The 24,015-nt window shown below is 42.2% G+C and overlaps 1 long non-coding RNA gene across 1 annotated transcript; it reads right to left on the bottom strand.

Moving 5' to 3' along the window:
• Positions 1 to 280: 280 nt before the first annotated feature.
• On the bottom strand, positions 281 to 23,946 carry LOC116184522 (uncharacterized). Its single transcript, XR_013340036.1, has 2 exons — positions 4,498 to 23,946; positions 281 to 3,758 (listed from the first exon to the last, which is right to left on the bottom strand). It is a non-coding gene; the product is annotated as an uncharacterized LOC116184522 (long non-coding RNA).
• Positions 23,947 to 24,015: the final 69 nt, after the last annotated feature.

Raw genomic sequence — 24,015 nt, 5'->3', positions numbered from 1 at the left:
TGTCGTATTTCCAACGGTATGACAAGAGCCCTGAGCAACACCACAGCTACATATGGTTTAGCTTGTGCCTTGCTACCCTCCTGAAAGCATTTAAGAATATTTTCATAATTTATTAAATAACGACTAGATTCTCTATTAACAATTTCAAAGTCTGTATTTTTTTTTTTTTTTGGGGGGGGGGGGTGTGAGGGAGTGGAAATCCTGCCGCAGGTGAGATTTAAATGTTAGGAAGCAAAAGGAACATCTCCAAGACAACAAGACTAAAGGCAAAGAGGCAAAATAATTTTATGTCAAATTTATTCTGGCAACCACCCAAAAACAGACTTTGTTTGTTGGTTATAACAGAAGCCACTTCCTCTGCAGCAACAGCCATATCAACACCATTGTCTGCTTCCTGGGGATGGGCTTAGGGTGTTTCAAGCTGCACAGTGTTCTTATGTGGAGCTGTGGGATTGAAAAACACAGAGCGACAAACCCCCACCAGTGCCCCCTTGGGGAATTCTCCCATGCATACCTTGTTAGGAAATGAACTGGGGTATTTTTTCTCCCTGCCCTGGCTCCAAGCGCTCTGACAGCTCCATTCAGCAGTGGGGAGGAAGGCTCTGCCCAGGGCTTCTCCACAGCTGCAGATGACTCATGCTGGAAGAGCCCCTTTGAGCCGGATTTAAGTTTTCCCAAGTTCATTTTAGCACACCAATTTCTACCACTTTAAAGCTCTCTGCAAATTGCAGCTTGCACAGCACAACCTGGCCTGTGCAGAGGTACAGCCAAGCAGCAGGCCCAGGCTGCTCCCCAGGTTTGCAGGTCCACCTGTTCCCTCTCTTGAAGCCACATTCCTCCCTCTCCTGCAGCAACATCCCCAAGGACAAACTGTTTGATCCATGCTGCCTTCTTGGGACAGGCAGGAGACCCAGAAAAACAAACCCTGCTACTCTTCTGGTCTATGAAGGAGCACTGGGCAAATAGGACTTTCTCAGTGCTTTCATCCCACGAGCAGGGTTGCCTGGCCAGAGGAGCAGGGATGTGTTTGAAGCTCTCATTCCTGCTTTTCACTGTATTGTTTGCTTAGGGAAAGCATATTCCCTACCTCTGCCTTCTCTTCTACAGCTCTTCAAAGACTCTAGAGGCACACACAGAGCTATGCAGGCTCCAGGTGCTCACCCATATTAGGTGAACACAGATGTTCCTGTAAGTAGCTTCCTACCAAAGATGACATGACATGCCACTTCTCCTGCTGCCTCTTCTTCCTGCTCTGCCTCCCACTTCCATACAGGGGAGGCCCAAAAAACGGATCTTCCATTTGGATTTTAGCCATCAGAGCAGGAGCAAGGTCTTCTTGTAGGGGCACAAGAAAGCTTTTCTCACAGGAGTTGGGGCAGAGCACACTGCTGTGCTCCTCCCCAGTGGTGTGCAAGAATGACATCATTATGCCAATAAATGAGACAGGAAGTGCAACCAAGCACAAAACCCACGGAAAGCGCCTGTGAAGTTCTGCCAAGAATGTTAGCAATGGCGCTAACCAGAAAACAAGAAAAGGGTTTGGTTCGTCTAATTTCTTCCAGTTTTAGTAATCTCTAGTGTCACTTGTAACAGTAGGTAGTAAAAAAACCAGGTCCTTGGAGAGACACTGCTTGCGGCCTTTTCTTTTTTTCCTAAGGTAATGGTGACCTTCTACTGTCTTATCCCAGTCCACACATTTCAGAGTATTTTGACACCAGTCTAATGATCCAGATAAACTGGCTGGGATTTCTAGATCTTCCCTTCCTTTTTTCTTTTTCTTATCCCAAGTTATACTAGTGCATTACCAACTGCCTTGGTAAGCCATTCTTTTATCTGTCTTTCTACTACATGGATTCCTTTATTTTGCAGCCGCCCGGTCAGAGCTAATGCTTCTTTAGAGTCACGTATTTCATCTTGTAATGTGAACACACAGGCCCATCTGAACCTGATGTGTTAAGCAGTTCTCTCTCCATCAGTCCTAGAAATCTAGGACTAGATCCTAGAATCTCACAGCCAGCTAAGTCTGTGTCCCCTACCTACCTTTTTGTCAAGCAGCTGACCAACAGTGGCAGTGCTCAGGAGATGGGCTGCACCTGACAGTAGGGAAGGACACCTTTCCACATAGGTACAGATGTGGGCACAACTTACAGATACAACTTGATGAAACCATAAAGCCAATCTGATTGCCAGCTGTTGCCAAATCAGAAGATTGCCCCTCCTGCGTTCCTTGCACTGGCACCTACCTGACTCTGTAACAAGACATTCACAGAACTACATGGGCATCAATCAAACACTGCAAGGAAAGTGAGGTTTCTCCCACTGACCCAGCTCACTGCAACTTCACCTTACTGGCAGCAGTGGTAAGCAGGTAGACTGCAAAGGGAAGGAAGCTCACAAATACTCTGAGTTACAATACAGAGTCTGTACAGTATAATACAAAATACTGCAGCCTTGGCAACATATCATTCCCCTCAAAATCTTGTTCATAAACTGCCATTTCCTACAACATAAACAATCCCACACACAAATTAAATGAAATACAAGCAGGTGCTACTGTTATTGACATGACATTTTTGGTTCCCTGCAGTTATGTTATATCATCTATATTTATTAGAAAAATAGTTATTTAATAAGTTGGTACTTCCGCTCATAATTCAGCATAAGTTTTCCTAAAACCTGCAGGTATTAAAAACATTAATGAATCTCCTTGACCTTCAGAAAATTTTATTTAATAATCCTGTTTAACTCTCATACAGTTAAAATATTATAGAAATACCAATGAAGATGTAGCAAATGACAGATTTATTCAGACTCAGCTCTGAAATGGGCTCCAGTACAAAATACAACCATAAATCAGACTTTCCAAAAAAATCCCAACCTTAAATAGGATTAAGCAGTCTCCAAATAAGAGTAGTGGTACTCTTATCAACAGTCTGCCATCAAATTAAATCAGCCTTTCTCTCATTTATACCCCACTTACAAATGAAGGTAGAGAATTTGACCATCTAGAATCAAAAGGTGTGTACAGCTGTGACAATGACATTACTCCTGAGTGCAGTCACCTGTGGTGTGACATACAGGCCCCAAATTTACCTCCCCTAATTTTGTAAGCATGCTCCCCATTATAAAGGCTTTCAAAAGAAACCAAAGAAAGAATAGCGACTCCTGATTCAGAACCCATAGCAAATAATTATTTGCTTTGGTTACAATAGGAGGTACACAAATGAATGGACAGCAGCAGGAATTGGGTTATCTTGCCTGTTCCTAGGGCTATTCTACTTCTTTGTACCAGGTGCAGGAAAAAAAAAACCCTAAGAATTTCTGATGTATACATTTCTTCAGATAACTGAAAATTCTCGCTGTTGCTATTAGTTCAAAGCTTCACAGTTATAAGAAGTTTAACAATTTCTGTTCAGAGTCCCCTCTAAAGAAAGGTAAAGCCAGTAGAAATAAGGCTGTGCTGACCAAACACACAGGGCAGTCTTCCAGTCTGGAAGATCTCTTATCGTATTCCTCACTAATACCCAGTAGCACATCAAGGACGTGATAAACACAGGCCACGTCTAAAATACAGTCACCTAAGGGAATTTATTAATTCTTGCTGTTTTAAGGAGAGTATTTACAATTGCAGCCTTCCCCCTGCACAAAAGCAGCCATGTTGTAGCAGACAGCAGCACCTCCAGAAAGCCAATACAAGGCCACCAGCATGTGAAGCCTCACTACTGGCAACAAGGAGTCTTCCAGTATACAAAGGGATCCTACAGAAAAACCAAAGAGGGAGTTCCTACAAGGGCATGTAGTGACAGGACAAGGGGAAATGGCTTCAATCTGAAAGAGGACAGGTTTAGATTAGGTACCTGGAAGAAATACTTTACTGTGAGAGTGATGAAAAACTAGAGCAGGTTGTCCAGAGAAGCTGCGGATATCCCATCTCTGGAAGTGCACAAGGGCAGGCTGGATGGGCTCTGAGTAATGTGGTCTAGGGGAAGGCATCCCTGTCCATGGCAGGGGTGGAATTAGGTATCTTTAAGATCCCTTTCAACTCAGACCATTCTGTGAATCTATGATAAGGGGAACACTACTGACTGAATCGTTCCTCAGGTGACTAGCAGGCACTGGAGATAGAAGGACAGCATCCATTAGTGGCAAGTTCTTTCAAAATATGAAACATAGCTACAACAAAATGAACACAAGTCTGAAGGCTCTGTGCCCTGATATCCCACACAGCATCATCCTGTGGAGCAACAATGACAGCCTGAATGACTTAGGCCAGGATATGTGGTCTGGAAATGTTCCCTGCTGAGACCAACACAGTTTAGTCTCAACAACAAACTCCAAAGCACTCAAACTGCAGACTGAGCCTGTCCAGGTTGCATACTTTCAACAGAACAGGCTGAACAGAACCATGCAATCACAGAAATACACAAAATCTTATCCACCAATGTAACTGTGAACTCATAGAAGCACAAAGGTTTTTATCTTTAAGCTGCTACTTACCCTTGAACACAACTCAGAAAAGCATTGGGCCGCTTCAGCAATACTGTGCAATTAATGACTGATACAGTTGTACATTCACTGCAGATTTCTGGCAGCTACAGCCACATCACGAGACTGGTCACTTATTGTTACAGAGACACTGAAGAGACAAAGAAAAAAACTTGCACTTGGGTGTGTCCTTCCAAAAACACTGCAAAGGGAGACTTTATTGTGCCAGCCAGGAGAGACTATCCCCAAAACAAGAGGATGGCCTGGGTGCTCTCCCACCCTTGGGGTCACCAAGAGAATTCACTCCAGTGCCAGGCTACAGTAAACTGAAGCTCTGCATGAAAAAGCAAATCTCATCCCAAGGGAACTTCAGTTTACTTGAATGCCTTCCCTAAAATCCCATTTTATGGTCTACATGTTTTGGGAATGTTGCACAGTCAGGAGATTGGCAGAGACTAAAGGGAAGTGATTCCTTTCAGAGGGCTATAGAAAAGCAGGGCACAACCTCAAACACTCCCATGGCAGCCTTCTGCTTAGCTGCATCTGTATTATCATAACAAATATTTCAGTCTTAAATGGGTACTGAACTCTAGCAAAAAATATGACACATTGCTCTTCTGAAGGAAGAAAAACATAATACATGTGGTTTAGAATTAACATTGGAACACTATTCCTGTTTAAAAGTTAAAAATGAAAGCACCTAATCTTTTTAAAAAATAACCTCCAAGATGATAATGTATGTTCAAAAGAGGGAAGAGTGAACAAGTTTTAGTGTTTTTTGACTTGACAGCTCCCTTTGTGGATAGGTCCATTAGCTTCCAGGTTGAAAAACACAACCCAGCAATAACCATGGATATTCAGAAACACTAGCCACTTTCTGGTGGCATATCAGACCCAGATACCCCACATTCTCTCTTTCTGCAGTGAAGACTGAGCAGACGTGAATCAGTGTTACAGAGAACTCATCCTGCTTGAATAAAACTTCATATCCTGTAACCCCTACTCCAGGATAGTAAATACTGGCTGCACACAAACAACTTTCAGGTTGAAAGTATGTCAGTTATCAATTGATTTACTCACCTGATAAATACTCTCAGCTACTTTTACCAACACAAACTTTGTTCTCTAGCCAGGGAGCCTAATCCCAGTTTTAATCCCAGTCCCCCAGCCTTCTGGTAAGAGCACAGTGCTCAGTACCTGGCAGGACCAGTCACTTGTTAAGCTACTGTGGTTCCTTTGCATTAGTATTTTCCATACAGTATTTTGAAATAGAAAGGAGGCACAAAATACAGTGACTTATAACCCTGAAGAACAATGAGCATTTTTGTGAGCTGGTTTTCTACACAGGATGTGGGCTGGGCCTCCTTGAGTTTGTGTAATCTGTCTGGAAGTCCAAAAACCACACTCCAAAAACATGCTTTTCCTTTAACAAACAGTCAGTCACACATACAGAGTCTAACAGTAGTTTACAAGTCTGCCACCCACCATTAAGGAAAATTTTCATTAATATTATTTTTTCAAGCATTTTTTTACATTAAATTAGGCTCACAAACCATACCTAATTAAAATAGATAGCCTTTTTTTAATCCAGCAAGAACTACATCTAGGGATGGAAGATTCACTTATTTAAAATTATGTCAGAAGTTGCACTTCTGATAGTGCTTTAGGTGACAGTTCACATCCTAGGATCATTAGAGCCTAGAGACAAAAACTCAAAGGCACTGGAAACATTATCATGGAATGTGGCACTGCAGGGTAAAAAGACAGCATATCTGTAGCCATTTTTGAAGAAAAAGGATACAGGAGTGTTGCAGTGTTTGACACTATTCCACACTGTGAGAGCTTAACTCCAACTGGAGTTGATCTGCCTGAAAATTTGACTACCACCCCTCCATCCCTTTCCTGTTTGCCTCTTGGAGCTGCAAGACCCGGTTTATCAAAAACAATTGCTGAAGAAGTAGAGTTCATATGAATTCTCTTAAAGTTGGTCTTCATAGTAAACGTGCCAATCTTACACTTGACACTGAATTCAGTACTGTAACAAGCTGCTAGGAATACTTCTCTTCTATGGGGAAAGCAAGTTGTATGAATCAGGTATGTATTTCAAAATACTTGGTATCAATTTATTTCCAGGACTACATGTTTTTAATTCCTAGTGAAAATGATAGTAATTTGAAGCTCTAATATATTTCCAGTGCCCACAGGTTGTTTTTTTTTTTTTTTTTTATTTTGGAAGCTATAGCAAGTAGCTTTTCTTTATTTATGTGGGAAATCAGAAAGAATAGGAGTTAAGATTGAGCAAGTGGGGGGAAAAAAACCCATGACTACTTCAGCATACTGAAATTTATTTTTGCACACAATCAGGTTTCAAGTGGGTAGAAAACATCAAGAAATCTTTCCCCTCACTTTTGTATGTTAATTCAGATTAGCATTTTATACTCATTTAGGCAAATTATGAAAGAATAAATCCTCAACTATGCTCAACACAGCAGTTCCTACAACACCCTGTGATATTCTGACAATTACCACACAATTTGAGCCAGAAACTATTACATCCAGTTGGCTTCTGTCTTCATCTCTAGCAAATTCCTGCCTTAGAAGAGGCACTCTGCAAAAACAGCTCCTGCAGCCATGGAGGGAAGAGCTGCAAGGAAATCCCAAAACCTAGCAGGAATTAACATCTCTGTGATTCAACATGTTGAGTCTTTTCCCCTGAGAAACCAGCAAAAAAAGCACAGCATTAACTGCACAGGGGAAAAAAAAAAAAAAAAAACAAACAAACCACTTAGCCTGTCTACATTACAGATTCTGGAATCACTGTAGTTTGAGTGACTGAGCCTGTCTCCCTCTTCAGATTTCAGCAAATCTTCCTTTAGTGTACTTTCACCTAGGGTAGTTAGAGAAAAGAGAAAGACTTGTTAAATGTTGCAAAACAATTGCATTTCACCTCCATCAGCTGTGCAAGAGCAGCAGAAAAAAATTCTAGATGGATTAACTAGTTTTGATGCTTTTACTTGAAAAAAAACTCCAAAACACCCCACAAAAAATGTTATAGGATTATACCACAGTCTGTCAGTGTAATGGAAGTAAAGCAACACATCTCAGTGAAGGCTTTCAAGTGTGCAGGGGTAAGTGCTCTAGGCTTCCACATTACAGAGACTGGACAGAAAGAAGGTACAAGCCATTTTCTAGGCAAAATAACAATAAAAACACCCAAAGAGTTTTGTTAACATCACAAGCCACATAAGAGAAATAAATTCCATTCTGCTCCCTGCTGTTGCCATCTGGTTTCAATTTGCTAGAGAAGACTAAAGCCTGTATTCAAAAAACAGAGTGAGTTGTAAACATTAACCTCTGCCAGCATTACTAGTAACTCACGAGGTTCCAGAGTTACCATGGAAAGGCAAGGGGAGGGTAGGAGAAAAAGGTCTATGAAAAAGTGAGACTTGCTCTGTCATTAAGCTCATTTTATTGCATTGTTTTATTCCATAAATGAAAAGTGTTTGATGCTTACAATACACACACTGGCAGAAAATCCAGTCTACTCATCTCTGTTGTTTTGCAGCATTAGGAAAACAGGGGAAAGTTGAGAAAAGTCAGAACAGACTGCCTGGGCCACTGGACTCTCTTGTTTTATATGGCTTGTAATTATAGGCTGCATACTGTTGCCTAATTTATTTATTGTCATGTTAACAGTAAAAGATCCCTCCTTCATTCCCAGGAGGAATAGTTTTGTTAAATTGTGACAAAACAGTGAAACTACAGCTGAGAGTGTATAGTGGTAATATTTAACAATATGCCTTTAACAAGACTTTGCCCCATCTCTGCTTTTTCCTCAAGCCAATAGATTCTAGTTAACTGTGCCCCTGACATGAGGCACTAATGTGCTTTGGAAAACCACTTACATAGTTGAACAGTGAAAAAAGGAGAAGGGTGTTTCTGAAGCAGTATGGGCAGAGATCTTGCATTATGTGAAACACAATCCCTCCAGGACTCTATTTTGATTAATATTAGGTCCACAGTCAGCCCCAACTCAAAAAATGAATACAAGAGTAGGAAGAAGTGATCTCCTTATTAAACACATCAGTCCTTTGTTCACAGCATAGTCACACAAATGATCAGTACTTGGGGTGATGGAACACTACACTGTGCTATCAGAACAACAGCCCATAGGACTAGCAAAGAGCAACCAAAGAGAACATCTCAAGACATGACTGCCTCTGGCATCCACAACTGCCCCAACATAATACTTCCTAGTTCAGGCACATTAAGAAGCTGTGTTTGAAGGCTGAACTGAACTCCAGTCACCTTGATGAACATGGCCCTACTGCTAATCACTCATTACTAAGCTGGGTTACTACCCAAGTAGTTACAGTCTTTATTTCCAACCACCTACCACAGGTCCATGACTCCTCCTCTAGTCCACAGGCCAAGCTGCAAACCCCACCAGCTGTCTCAGTGCTGGTTTTGGCCATCCCATGATTACAGACTTCTGCACTGACTCCCTGATGACAGGCATCATTAGCTAACAGACGTTAACTTTCAGCAGGTTCTCATGCAAGGCTTCCTGTTCTTTCACTATTTCTAAAAATGGCTCCCTTCAACATAGGCACTTCTCTTACTCCTGGATTAGCTCACCACACTTCTCTTCTTGGTATCATCTCACCTCACCAATTTCCCCAGCCCCTTTTCCTCTAGCTTTCAGTTCCATCTTCCTAACTGGAAAGCCCTAATTTCATCTTAATGCACTCCCTTTAGTCTTACTGTGTGTATTATATATCAGTCTACCACTTGCATCTTATTATTGATTCTTCAAAACCACCAGAAAGCTGTAACCACTGTTAAAGCTGTGCTTTCTCCTTTCCTTCCTTCTCACACACTGGTTAGCACTACCAGTAATACATGCTCATACACAGATTAGAGCAGCTCAAGGTGACCATTATATGAAGTTACTTCAGTGTCCTAGATCTAGATAATGTTATGCTCAGCCTCCAAAGGCTACATTATACCTAGCTAAGTCACGTGTTTCACACATGTAAAGTATGTACATCTGACCAGAAGCAGGAATTGTGAAAGGCTTATTTTGAAACACAAGCTTCTTAAAACCACACCCACCACCCCACCCCCAACACACTCTCTTCCCATGAAAGGTTCACAACTTGGACGAGTTTTTTGGTCAGTTCTCAAATAAGGAGCAAAAGGCTTTGTTCTAAAGCATCAAAGCAAGAACTGGAACATGATTCATCTTGCAGCCTCAATTCTACTATTGACAACTTCATCAAGAACAGGAGAAGGCACCAGCCCTCCTTATGTTCAGACCGTTCAATACTCACAAAGAACTTGGCTGCAGTGTGCAGACCCTACTGTCTGAAAACAGTGGATGTTGAGTTATGCCCATCTTTCATGTGATTCACCACTTCAGCTTATATATATATATTCTGTTTAATAATAAAGGCTCATCTTTTGATAGGGATACTCCTACCATTATTTAAAGAGATAAGTGTTCACAAATTTTTTAGTTTATTATTCATTTTGTATTGAATAAAACTGCTAGAAAATGGGAATCCCCTGCAGAACAAACTGCACAAGTCCATAGAACTACTGACAAAAAAGTTTAACTAGCAGCAAAATTTTTGATTTTTCATCTGCAAATTAAAAATATATTTGAAGCCAACTGGAATTGCTTAACGTTCTCACTAGTCAAGTAAACATACTCTGCTGTATCTTTTTAACTAAGGGTAATTCAGACATCAGATTAAGATTTGACTGCTTGTGCCTAATTAGTGATGCAAGAGATTGCAAGTGTCTGTAAGCAGACACTCCATTTTCTCCAGAATTCAAGACATCGAAAATTGCATTCTCAGCTGGTGCCCTCTCATACAGTTTGTTTCCCAAGACAGCTAATACCAGCACAAAATTTTTGCTTCAGCCGGAAGGATCAAAGTAAGCAGCAAGAACTGCTCAGTTTTCCAACATCTTAACTTTAAATGAAACAAAACCCTAGACCTAACTGCAAACCAATATCCCCAAAGACAGCATAACCACCATCACTAAATTAGTGGAAAACACACAGAGTCTGAAGAAAAAGCACAGCTCCGCATAGTAGTATAGCTACGTTTCTGTGTAGCTGCTTGAGGAGCATGCTAGGACAAGCCTGGTGTTTCTATCCTGGCTCTACACATGGGGACACTTCTGCATGCCAAAGCTAGTATTTTTCTGTTGCTTGCCTGAGTGATTCTAAGCCTGTTCTGCACATGCTGCACAGTGCCAAGAAGCTCAGTAGTTCTAGGTGGATTGCTGCAGACTGATTTTTGTCAGGAAGAGTGATCACTTTTATGAAGTGCATGTGCACACTGATGGCAAACAACCATCAGAGATTCCTACAACAGACCTAGACACTATTTCTCCCAAAGTTAATTACCTGTGTACTGCTGCCAATACTCATGCAACAGAAAAAGAATCAATTATATTGTCTTAGACAATTTTTAAAGTAACCAGGACCAAATGCATTTTTTGCCTCTCCCTGTTATGAAAAAATCCAAGACACTGCTACAGCTTTTTTTATGCCTCTATGGATCAAAGTAACAAAAAACCCTGAACTGCCAAGTGAAGCAGTCTGGTATAGCTTGAACTGGACAAGTACTGTTCCAAGTTATCACATTCCTTTGTTTTATAGCATGGATATGTACCAACACCTACAAGTAAGATGAATTTGTAGCTATATACAAGAGAAACAACAGCTGATGTAAAGACATTAATGGCTATTGCCTAAATATATTTATCTTACAATAGCTAAGAGGAACTAGAGTATTCAGTTTCACTGATTTCTCAAGTTAGTCATGCCTGGGCATAGCATCAAAGTTCACATAACAGCAACTAGAGGACTAATTCTAGTAATAAGCTTTAGTAGACATTGTTTTGGAGACTATTCATATGCAACTATCAAGTAAACTGTGGACTTGTTTCAGTTGAAACTCTCAATGCCTTTGTGTTGGTTCAAAAGGGAGAATACTGTCTAAAGTGGCTGTACTACCCCTTCCACAAAGCAGGTCAGAAAATGTACTAACCTTGTTCAATAGGAACTGGTAAACCAACTCAGGGGTTGCTGTATCTCTTCTCCTCATTAACGTACCCAAGGTTCCTGGGGGAGGGGAAGACAGGAAGCAAGTACTCTTCCTGCTCCCCAACCTAAAAATAACTGAGACAAGTCTTTCTGCAACATTTAAGCCACACAAGCACTCAAAGCCTAAAATATTTATACTTTGGGCAAACAGTCACAGAACTCTCACATTTTGCCCAGTATCTTTTTATCATTATCCAAACAGATCTGGAGATTGTGGCAGAAAAGTTTACTTTTCTGGGGGTAGACATGAGCCTGTTGCCAGCTGTGTTCCTAAACTACAGCTTTTTTCCTACCCGTCAGTTAAGCTGTAACTACAAGCCTATTTTGATTTGTGAACTTGAGCACTAGCTTCCCCTCTTGCTCTGTCTTGAAAAATCTGCAGGTTTAGCAGAGTTTCTCTTTCACATTAGAAAGCAAAGGAAATAAACATCTCAATAATAAAGTCGAGTACAATGTTGTGGGGAAAAAATGAAGCTAAACACCATGAGAAAACTACAGGAAAAACACTGCCTACATTACAAAATAGGTAGAAAACATTATCTATAAACACGGAAATTAAATTCCTAGTAATTGAACATTGTAAAACACAACACTGATTATGGTATTCAGACAAATTTAAGTGAAAGAACATGTGCAGGATTTTGGAGGCATGCATGCTCAGAGGCTTCCTTACTCCAGTTCTCCTGCATTTAAAAAGGCGACTGATTTGGTTGTTAGAAATTTTCCCTTTCAAAAAGCTACAAAAGACTGGGCATGAACATGTAGTGCCAAAACCAGATTTAAAGTAAAACACGTATCTAGCTAAAGATAAGCACCTTCCTTTGTGTACTGCAATCCCTCATTCTTCAGCACTATCTGTGATTTCTTTATGTACATCTCACAATCTGTTCACTGCATGGAAAACCTATAGGCTGATTTTGGCAGTCTGTTTGGCAGGTGAAAATTTAAGTGTAAAACTGCCATTCTTTGAGCTAGCCTTCAGTCCAGCATTTTCTTTTGACATTTAAAAACAACAATTTTAATCAAATACAGCAAAACTACCTGAAGTTTTGAAAGAGTTCTTAAGTTTAAAAATAGGAAAGCTTAAATCTTACATGCTGTACTGTCAGCTCATACATACTACTAGCTGACTGTGACATACAGAGTATACCTAGTTGTACACATGCAGAAAGCTGGGGAAGGAAACAATCATGGAATGACTTTCTACTTCCACAGAAAGAAGTCTCCCAGTCACTCTCTGCACCTTGAGACGCCAAAGCTTACTCAAATTTCACATATGGGCAGGAAATCAAAGCATACCACATGGCCAGAAATCCGTACTAGTTCAGATGTGAGTTCCCAAAGGGAAGGAAGTTATAGTTAAATACAAGTCCAATCTGTGTTTTCCTCCACAAGCTACAGAGGATGAATGGAAAAAGGCTAAGCTTTCCTGCTGCACAACAGCTAGGAATCATCTGATGGATGTAGTGTAACTGCTTGAAATAAGAATGTTACTTACATGCAGATCCCCTCTAAACTGGTCTTTCAGAATTCCATATTTGCATACAATGCCTGTTTTCACAATTTCTATTAGCAGTAGATTACAGACATACATAGCCTTGAGCTACTTGAAAGTTGTACACTGTTCAAGAACTACAGGTTAGGCCTGCTTATTTTACAACATAGACAGATTTCAGTCATGTTCCCGCCTTACAATCCATCTTGTTGCTGCAGTTAAGGGCAACCCCTCCACTGATGAGGTATTCAATTGCAAGTTTTTTTCAATTCCCTTTTTTTAAATACTAAGTGAAAAACAGCTTAAAGAACCTACAAATGCTGATAAAAATACTGTTACAGCAACTGCTCTCTAGTTAACACCAGAAATACACTTTTTGGTTTTACCCACTCCTCTAAAGAGCTGCAGTTACTGGTAGAGCCCTCCATCATCCTCCCTTTGGCCATCTGTAATCCTAAGCACAGTCATTCACACATACTGGTATTTCACACTTTCACTGTTTTAGCTTCCCTGTGCTAAAAAACAGCTAAACAGGCTAAATTGACCATGGGTATATACTGTGTTTATACCCACTATTTACAGAAGAATGTATTCAATTCTTATTTTTCCTTGGAACAGCCAGAAAGACCAGGAATCCCCATTCAAATATTTCCAGTTCAAAATCAAAGCTAGAGGAGTTTCAAAAAGGTATCACATGTTAGACATGCTACTGCTTAATGGGACTCAGAAATACATATTAAAATAAATGCATACATTAGACTGACATAACAGAAAAGAGAATGAACCTAATGAAACATCTCATCTTTATTTATCATATGACAAGCAGAGCAATACTTCAGCTTATGAACTACAGCAGAAGTGTTTCTTAGTAGTAAAAAACCCTCTCCAGTGGCACTCCAGTGGCAACTGGGCACATCCAAAATTCAGATTCAACCAAGAATCTTAGAAACACACAAAGAAAAATAAGGTCTACCAGACCTACTTTTTTTGGACACCCAGTTCAGTTTTTCCTTTTTGCTGATCTTTTTCTCTAGTAGGGACTGATGATGCAGAAGGATAATACCAATACTAAAACAATACTTATTCTTGCACCATATAAGAAAACCCCACTACATAAACTGTTACTTCAGATAGACCTTAAAGGCTTCAGATTTGAAATATGATCCAAGACTGCAATGTGCTGTTTCTAAAAAGATGCAACAGATGTTCTACACATATTAATACACACATCCAAAACAGAACGTAGAGGTTACTTTTACTGAGTCCAGTCATAACATAAGTACATAAATTGTGGTAAATGCTATTCAAGCAGAAAGAAGCATCTAGAGCAAGACACTTTGTTCAGTACACAGGTGGGCTACAGGAAAAAAAAAATCTAAGCTTAATGCAGCATCTACAGACACAAAGAAACACCTTTCAGCAAGTCACTTCTATACATGGAGCACTGGTAGACAGCTCAATACCTCTAAGTTGTAATATGCTATCTACAACTACATTGAAAGGCTGCGAGGACTAGACACAGGAGAATTTGAAACATAAGGCACAGTCACTACACTGAACAGAAAGTATGCGAGTATATTCTTGTTAGCTTACAGAAATATGTGGAACTGATGAGGTTTGTTTTAAGTGAGTTAACAGTTTTATAGCCCATTTCAGCATCATTACATTGCTGAAATTAAAGGGCATGTTTAAGCAAACAGACAAACGGTATCATACCCTTCAAAAAGACCACTGCATTGCTCATTGTAGGATGAGCTTAAAGTATGTCCAATGCTAAGTTCCTCTCCTTCCTTTAAGCAGAAATTTGGCCTACAATACAAAATTTAGGTAGCTGTTCTTCTCCTTGACTTCTGTTAACTATTTCAATTTACTTAAAGGGGAACTGGATTATTAAGTAGTCATACCACCGAAACAGAAGACAAGACAAACTAAGTTAACTAACAGCTGCACTTAAAAGGCCACTAACATTTGTGGCACACAATCTGTGTGAAGTGTGGAATAAGAGCTTGCCTATTCTAGAAAAAAAAGAAATCCGAAGACCCTGCACTGTCAACTCCTAGAAGTAGAGTAGGCTTGGCTACAGCCCTCAGGCATCTGTCCTAATAATACTTTGAAATTACAATTCCCTCCCATCAATTAGGTCTACACTAGCAACTGCAGGGTCCCAGGAGTGTTTTGAAAGAGTTCTAAGACACACAGAATTCAGCATGTTAATTTTGCGTTGTACAATTCATTTTATTAGAGCATGATTTTTTCTTCCTGTTCATAGTAGTTTCCCTAGCTTGAAATATCCCTGCCTGCCAGTTTTAAGAGACAAACAAAATCAAGTCTAAATTCTTGATTGGTATTCTTTATTTTTTGACCCAAACTACATAATACATATTCACTGAAGTAGTCCTTCAATTCTGGAATTCCCTCTCTAGCATAGAAATGTGTGAACACCTGTATTTAGCGTCTGTACTTCAGGCCTAGACTAAAGCAATGTTAGACACAGGGAGAAAAAGCCTTAAAATACTAGTTGCCTACAGACACAAGTTGCGTTTTTAGGTTTTCCAATGTCAGTGAAAATGTAAAGGTGGCATAAAGTAGTACCACACAATTACAGAAAGTGGGCTACTGCAAATCAGTAGCAGATTAAGCAAACCTTGTATGTTCAAGATTCACCAGGAGAGATACCATTTAAAGTATTTAAAATGCTCAACTCTTCCTGCACTCTCTGAAACATAGCAAAGCAGGTGCTCTGACACCAGGCATCACAACTCCTATTAAAGTTTGGCTAGGCTCTCAAGCACCACAGATCTAGAATCATAAGAGTATGCCAAGTTGGGAGGGATCCATCAGGATCATGGAGTCCAGTTCCTAGGCACATGCAGGACACCCTAAGAACCACACCATGTGCCCGAGAGCATTGTCCAAACACTTCCTGAACTCAGGCTGGTGCTGTGACCCCTTCCCTGGGGGGAGCCCATTCTAGTGCTCAACCACTCTCTGGGTGAAAAACCTTTTCCTGATATTCAACACACTTCCTCTGCCTCAGCTTCATGCCATTTCCTCAAGCCCTGTCCCTGGTCACAGGAGTGAAGAGATACCTATACAATCTTTTATTGTTTGTACCTAGAGTCAAGGGACTGATAGCCCACTACCACAATTTCCTAGTGATCCGTCATCTCCCCTCTGCAACAGCAATCAGTGCAGTTCAATTTTACTATCTCTGAAGAGGAGACACTCAAGTTCAAAAATTACTGTTAGCTGAGCCCAGACACTATGGCTCCTGCATGAAGTACAGTCTTTCCTATGACTATGCAGAGATAGGGAAGCAGAAGTGTTTCTCAGAAACGGTTTAAAAATAGGATCTGACAACTGCCCAGCATGCCTTTATAAGCTTATGAGCTTCTTCCAGCATATGTATGCTGGGGTTATGGAGCACAGCTTTGAAGATGAAGTAGCACCACTCTGATAAAAAGCAATAGTTTCATTTTATGAAGAGTAGTCTTCTAAATCAGGATATCTGTGACAATGACATTCAGTACTATTTAATAAACCTCTAACTAGAAGACCCAAAGCTGTTCTGGATGGAATTTGAGACAGCTTACCCTGGCTCAACAGAAAGACCATACTACACAATCTATCATCAGCCTGACAAACTGGACCACAAACACAGTAGCCCAAAATGAAGCAGAACAATCATTGCTTAGCACGTACCAAGGAATAAAGCTGGTAAAGCATTTCTTAGGCTAGAGATTAAATTACTATCTCAGTATCATGACCAGTCACAGTCTCTTTGAGGGATTGTTCTGTCTGCATTAATAAAGTGGCACAGTTCTGTACCTCAAATTTTTTTTTTGCCTTCAGGAAAATTTGGGAAATCACATGACAGTCCTGTGTCATGACTAACCTGCTAAGTAAAGGCAGGAACGACATATACGACAGCCAACTGGACAGAAAGATACTAACTTCTGTCAATAAAATACTATAAATAAATACTAAAAAATTATTCACTATTTACCAATTTACTGAAACTTGCTGAAAACAAATCCATTACTATAACCAGTGGTACTCAATGTCAAAAAGGTACCCAGTCTTAGTGCACCTTTCTGCTGTCAGACACCAATGGTTTGGGTTGGAAGGCACTTTCAAGATCATCAAGTTCCTAGCCCCTACCATGGGCATGGACAACTCTACATGACCAGGCTGTTCAGGGCCCCATCCAATCTGCCCAGAGCACTTCTAGAAATGGGACATCCACAGCTTCTCTGGACAACGTATGCCTCACTATCTTCTAAGCACCCCTTCCTAACATCCAATCTAGATCTCGCCTCTTTTTGTTTAAACCCATCTCCTATCACTACCTGCCCATGTAAAAAGTCACTCTGTTTTTCATAAGCCACCTTTAAACATAAGAAGGTCGCAATGAGGTCTCCCCAAGAGCCTTTTCTGTGTTGAAAAGCCCCACCCTGTTGAGTATTTCTGTTTTGCTTCTTAACAGACCACACTGAATAGGACTGCAGCACTCTTCAGAAGCTAAACCTTTGAAGAGACATGATATACTGCTGCAGTAAAGCTGCTGCATTTCTACTTTGGAGTAACATCTATTGCATGACTGTGCCACATTAACAAACTCACAGATGGAAGAGCAGTCACAGTAAGAAGTTTCCATACAGTTTCTTTTCTCCACCACTTAATAAGCGCCAAAAAAAACCCCAAAACAAACAAAAACACCAGCAGCTAAGATTTGCTTAGTTTCTGAGCTTACAAGGAACACAAACTCTTACCTTCTGTGACAGGACCACCTTCAGCTGTACTTACGGGATGCTAGAGTCTCTAGTTGAGTAATTTCCCAACTCTGCCACAATCCAAGTTTCCAAACTGGCAGTATTGTTCCCCATTTTCTTCCTAAAGATCCTCAAAAAGCACCATATTGCATAAACTGCTCATGAGCCATTCAATCACTGGTTATTTTCATCAAAGAACTGCTATTGACAGCATCTCAGCATTAGTGCTGCATTATAATAATTACAATCTGAGCATGACCTCACTTAGGAAAGTAGCTACTTGGACCTTAATACTGCTCTCCAAAGCACCTAGTAGTTCATCAGAAAGACTACTTCAAGTAACAAGGTCATGCTGCAAGGAGAAAACAAACCAATGCCCCACTTCGCTACACAGAGGTCACAGCAGTGAACCTGGTACAAAAGCCCACTAATTCCAGGATTAGGAGGCCATACGACAGCTCTTTAAGGTTGCTTCTTTAAGTGAGGAACTCAACTGTTAAGAATTGTAGAACCAGCCAATAACCTATTTTACTGCTAAAGAAAAAACTTTTTCAAAAAGATTCCTTGTAACACAAAGACTAAAGCAGTATGCAAAGGAATTTCTTGTCCTGCTGCTGTTTAAGCACTGAACACAGTCTGTCCAAATCCAGGTGGATAAACTGATCAGTTGTCAGTCACTAGAACACCTTTTCCTCATGCAACTAATGCAAATTAATTTGGCTAGTGACTACTACTACTGACCCACAGGCACCACTTTTTATGATTAACTAAGAACTCATCCTGTACGGATAATTTTGCACTGAATACCCCAGCTATTAAGAGTATCAGACACTTCTGGATGAAGCAAGCTTATTCCAAGTTTTACCTTGTTCCAACAAAATAAACTTAAATCTAAAACCCTGTGAACACTTAACTAGCCTGTAGCTGAGAATAACAATTCACTTAATTTTACAGGCTACCAATTCAGTGAAGCTGAAGTACTCTTGCTACCCACAACTGAAGGTCAATCTAGCAATGACATAAACTCAAAGTTTAGGATTTTTTTTAAGAGTGCCTGGCTCAGTGATTCTACTTACACTAGCCAAAAGCCTTTAATAGTGCCCCTCAAAACTCCTTAACTGCAGCTTTCCTGAGAAAAAGCATACCTAGCTTCACTAACAATTAAAACCTGTGTATCTCTATTTTCCCAGCAGGTGCTTCATTCCGCTCTCATTCAAACAGGAATGTTTGTCAAGCCACACAATGAAGAGTCACATTAGAAAACCATCCATTACTATTAGGCTTATGTTTCGTCCATTCTTCACTGCTATTTCTCCCATGATCACTTGCAGAAGCAAGAATGAACAGCTGAAAAGGTGCAAGATCATCTTTCAGCATGACCACTTTTAACTGTCTCAACTATGACATTAATGCATCATTTGATCTATTACACTGTTAGTATCTCTCCTTTCTCCCCTAAATACCCTTGAACTCCTGTATGTCCCTTTGTATGGCTAAAGGTAAACAACTGTTTAAATAACAGGTCTTAGCAAGGGCTCAGACCACACATGCATGTACAGACAGGCTACCACGGCAAGTTAGAACCACAAATCTAAGTGCTGGGGAACATCCAGCCCACTGAAGTATCTTTGTTAAGAAGCAAATTGTAGTTCTGTAGGAATTGTTCATTTCCCTGGTAAGCTATCATAAATGTAAATTACATGCCATTTTTTACCCAGTCTCCCTTGAATACAGCTCTTTTCTTCCCTTTGAGATTAAAACACCTTGCATCAGACCAGCTGTATGGCAAATGCCGTCTCAAAGAAATACACACATTTTGTTTTCACTATTCTCCAGCAGCACAAATAACTCAGAATACATATGACTTTGTTTTGAGACTTCATTGCAACACTACCAGAGCTACTGCTTCTTTCAAGATAACTGCTTTCCTGAGAATTACTAATAAAAACAACCTTGAAACAAACTAGAAATTACTACCAGCTCATTAAAACTTGCCTTCATTCCTATAGCTTCGTAAAAGCACAGCCACACCTCAGTTCAAATACTGCGGCAATAAGCTATGAGTTACAGAGAGAACTTTTAAAACAATTCACTTCTTGGTTTTCAAGCAAAATCTGTTATCAAAGTGAGTTACCTAAAAGGCTGCTTTAAGAATTAGAATGCTAGCTAATTTTCTATATAAACTATTCTATAACGTAAGTATTCAAACAATTATTTTACAGTGAGACAGGCAATTACTGTTTCATAATTACAGAACATATGCCTAAATGCAAATCCTAATAAAATGTTTCTTCCCCTCATCTTTAGTTGGAATTAATGTTCTCCCTTTAACACATCTGCAATGAAGTATTCACAATGACAAGTCCCACATAAATCACTGCTATGTTAAAAGAATCACTGTACACTCAAAGCTTCTCTGGAAGCTTCCATTACAAAGGAGTATTTACCTTGTGTCATATGATGCCTACACAAGAAGAATCAGTAATCCAGTCATTTTAATGTTTGATCAACAAACCAACTGCCTCCTCCTAACACCATTTCCAGTAAGCTTCTTTTTTTTAAACAAAAAAAATAGGCACAGCCTCACTATCTCCAGGACTCAAGAATCTTGCTCTTTATAGTCTGCACAGAAGTTAGCACAATGCTCAGCTGGCAGCTACCTTCTGACACTCAAAATAGGGGAGATTGCTCTTTTAGAAAATAGAGCTTACATCCTAAAACCTAAGCTCAAATGAGACTACAGACTTTTGAAAGCTTCACACTCTGTCACTCCTAATTACTGCCTTCTCCCTTTCTTTCCTGGTATCCTCTATAAACCTACAAAGGAAAAATGTAGTGCTGTTAGATGCTTCCAATCCTGTTTTTCTACCCCTCCTCCCACAACACAGGGATGCCCTGCAGGCTATATATGCGACCAATATGAACTACTTACAGTAGCTCCCAAGTCCCCAGTCAGTTCTTATATAACTGAACTCCACCTCACCATATTACTTATGTAACACATATTAAAGAGCAGCTATTATACAGAAATCTCTATTAGTCATACACGCAGTTACTTCCATGCCAGTTCTCAAACAGCACATTTGTTAAATAGTCAAGATTTATGCCCTATCAAGTTGCTACTGTGGAGGTAAAAAGTAAAAAAAAATCCTACCTATCAAGAGACAGACTAAGAATAGAAAAAGTGAAACATTCCCAAATAGAACAAACACACACCCTTAAATCATCAACAATTTTAACTGTTAATTTGTACATTGGGTTAGATGTTGTGGCTAAATTTATATTGTGGCATACAAGAACATGGGAACTAGCACTAAATTACTTTTAAAATATGAGAAGATCAACCAAACAGTAATAGGAATTGCATTCCTTAAAGAAAAAGAGTTAGGATTGGAAAACATACATTTTTCACTTCCCATCCAGCGAATATTGAAATTAAAAGGAAAAAAAAAGACACGGAAAAAGTATTTGCCAACCTTCCAGGCCTATATAACAAGTTCATTTGCCTACGGACCTCAAAGTAAAACATGGGGAGTCGTCACAATATTTGCAGACCATAGTTTTCATTTGCACTAAGTATACACATCAATTCCCATGTTAAAGATGCAGGCCATCTGCGGCCTGACTTTGGAATACACCTATTGTTCCACAGAAAGCTGCTCAACTCCTGCAACAGGATTCAACAGCACACAAAGAACAGCGATTCACTTTTCCTGTTCAAACGGAATAAAGTCATAAACAGCTGAGAGACTTTCACTTGGCCCCTCCACTCGTACCCCCGGTAGAGCAACACTAGAACAGCCAAGGCCTCCTCGTTAGAAGAGCAACTCCGCAGGGCCTGTGCGTTTTCCTCGGCGGCTTTAATGAGGTCATTTAGACATCACTTAAAACGACTGTTCCAGTAAGAAGCGCTCCATAACCCCCTGCAACTTAGCTCAGAGCAGAGCGCCTTCGCACCGAGCGGGCGGCACTGCCGTGAGCGCAGCCGGCTCCCACGCTCGGGCGGAGCCGGCAGGCACCCACGGGGAACTTTCCCTGGCGGTGGGCAAAGCCTTGCGCAGAGGGGGCGGAATGGAAAGCTTTCCCCAAGAGGAGCTACACCCTGGAGGTGGGTGGAGAGTAAAGAGAGAAGCGAGAACCTTCCTCGGCAGCAGCTACACCCTCGTGCATGAGGCTGGTGGGGGAAGGGAACCAGCGCGGGACCGACGGCGTTGTGCAGGAGGGGGAGGGAAGCCCGGGCTCTCCCGGGCAGCCGCCGCTGCCGCCCAAGCCAGCTTGGTCCGCAGCCAAACCCCACAGGAATGCAACGCGGTCACATGACCTCCGGCGGACGTGCAACTCCCTTCCCTCTCCAGGGACACCCTGCGCCATCTTGTACTGACGCAGTTACAAAGGCAGGCACGAGTTGCTCCCCTCTCGCTCGTTTCCCGCTCCTCTCAGCACAGCCCCGGCACTATTCGAGATGGAGAAGCCCAGGCCCGGTCCCGCTTTTCGTTTCGCCAGCTCTTCGGGGACGCCCTGCCCGCGGAGTCTTCCCGAGCGCTGAGATCATGGCGCCCGTTTTCTCCCTTTGCCTCCCCCGGCAGCTCCCGACCCTGCCCAGCTGCGGCTGCCCCTGCTGCAGGATGATGTCAGCGCCAGCCAATCAGGGCGCGCCGGGCCACCCGGGCAAGCCCGGCCATTGGCTGCCCCGCCGCTCCCGCCCCCCTCCTGACTCGGGCTCCGCCGCGGTTCGCTGCGGAGCCGCAGCCAAGGCACAAGTGCGGGGAGGGGAATAGGAGGGGAAGGGAAAAAAAAAAAAAACCCCTACACAAAAAACCGACAACCAAACCCACCAAGACGCCAGCCGCCATTTCGCGCAACAACAGGCAGAACCCGAGCGAGCAGCCCCAGCCAAGCGCCCTAAGGAGAGAGAGAGAGAGAGAGAAAGAAACAAGAGACACACGCACAGAAGAGTTAGACAGGAAAAAAAATACCCATAGACTCCGCCATGATCACAAGAGGTTTAATCGCCCCCCCTCCTCCCTCAGACTTAATGCCCCATTACAGCCGCCTCCTCTGCGTCCAACCAGCTAGCAGATCCCTTCACCTCGACTCCCTCCTGCCGCAGCAGCAGCTGTTTAGAGCCCCAAACTCTCTGTGCCCAAGGTGTGGGGGGACGCTTAGTCTATGGCGCTGCTGCTAACTGCTTCTCCAGTCACCCGAAAGTGGCGGCTCCATCGAGGCAGGGTAAGAGCTGCCAGCCCAGCTTTTATCTGGTGCCCCGAGTTTGCGCACTGAAGAAGGCTCGCTCAGCCCCTGGTGGGCGTCGAACGAAACCCCAGCCGCCGCCTCCCCTCCATCAGCCGTATCGCTGGAGGGGCTGAAGCCGGGCAGGGGAGGCAGGGCGGCGGAGAGGTGCAGCGGGAGCTGGGAGGAGATATGGTGGTTAGCAAGAGGGGCTGCTTACGAATGGCCGGAGCTGCGTCCGCCCTGAACGGCTGAGCGGGCTCCTGGCATTGGCAGCGCCCGCTGCTCTGGACAGAAGCGCGCCATGCCTACTCCCCGAGGGCTGCTCCCTAACGGGCAGACGAGGCTCGTTCGCTGCTTGTCTCATTCCCTGCAGAACAGAAATGCTTTCAGCGAGTGTTCTCGCACTCGCTCTAAGGAAAGAAGCTTTCTCCCACTTGCCTTTGAGTCTTAAACGCTTCGGGGAAGATTCTCAGCCTTGAGTGTCTTACTGAAAGTTTCAGTCAAAACCTCCTGAGCAGGTCTGCAAAAATTCCCGCTCCTTTTTCGCTCCCCTCTTGCCCTCCCCTCAGGTAGTTCTTCAGCGTGTGTGAGATCCGGCGGCTCTGCCCGGCTTTTCGCGCAGTTTAGGCCGAAAATGTGCTGTTAAGAGGTTCATAAAGAACACGTATGCTGACAGCGTCGACGGTCGTAAGGAAGAAGCTGGAGGTCGGGGGTGTGAGAGCGGCCGAGGAGGGAGTTTTGGCGTTTATTCCTCCGAGGATGCAGCTCTGACTCAGACACCCCCGCTCCCGCCCGCGCTGGCCCCACAACAGGCCGGGACGGAGCCCCCGCCCCTCCCGCGCAGGCTGCGCCGCCGGGGCTGCGGCTCGCCCCCGGCGCCAGCCCCCGCTGCCGCCGCCCCTCCTCCG

This window comes from Lonchura striata, chromosome 5 (genome assembly GCF_046129695.1).
Source record: "Lonchura striata isolate bLonStr1 chromosome 5, bLonStr1.mat, whole genome shotgun sequence".
NCBI lineage: Eukaryota > Metazoa > Chordata > Aves > Passeriformes > Estrildidae > Lonchura > Lonchura striata.
This window is presented reverse-complemented; position numbering and strand designations above follow the sequence as displayed.